The sequence below is a fragment of the Leptonychotes weddellii genome, unplaced genomic scaffold (assembly GCF_054177405.1).
Source record: "Leptonychotes weddellii isolate Sample4059 unplaced genomic scaffold, ASM5417740v2 HiC_scaffold_19538, whole genome shotgun sequence".
Taxonomy (NCBI): domain Eukaryota; kingdom Metazoa; phylum Chordata; class Mammalia; order Carnivora; family Phocidae; genus Leptonychotes; species Leptonychotes weddellii.
This window is the reverse complement of record NW_027781168.1, coordinates 3,167-3,534: the sequence shown is the minus strand read 5'-3', so window position 1 is coordinate 3,534 and position 368 is coordinate 3,167. Positions and strand designations below refer to the sequence as shown.

At 43.2% G+C, this 368-nt stretch overlaps 1 non-coding gene across 1 annotated transcript; it reads right to left on the bottom strand.

Moving 5' to 3' along the window:
- Window positions 1-261: 261 nt before the first annotated feature.
- LOC115944221 (U6 spliceosomal RNA) lies at window positions 262-368 on the bottom strand. Its single transcript, XR_004078784.2, has one exon. It is a non-coding gene; the product is annotated as a U6 spliceosomal RNA (small nuclear RNA).

The following is a 368-nucleotide window of genomic DNA, read 5'->3' as shown; positions in this document are numbered from 1 at the left end:
TCTTCTTCTTTTTTTTTCTTAACATATATTGCATTATTTGTTTCAGAGGTACAGATCTGAGATTCAACAGTCTTGCACAATTCACAGCACTTACCAGAGCACATACCCTCCCCAGTGTCTATCACCCAGTCACCCCATCCTTCCCACCCCACCCCCTACTCCAGCAACCCTCAGTTTGTTTCCTGCGATCAAGAATTCCTCATATCAGTGAGGCCATATGATACATGTCTTTCTCTGTTTGACTTATTTCGCTCAACATAAAAAAATATGGAACGCTTCACAAATTTGCGTGTCATCCTTGCGCAGGGGCCATGCTAATCTTCTCTGTATCGTTCCAATTTTAGTATATGTGCTGCCGAAGCGAGCAC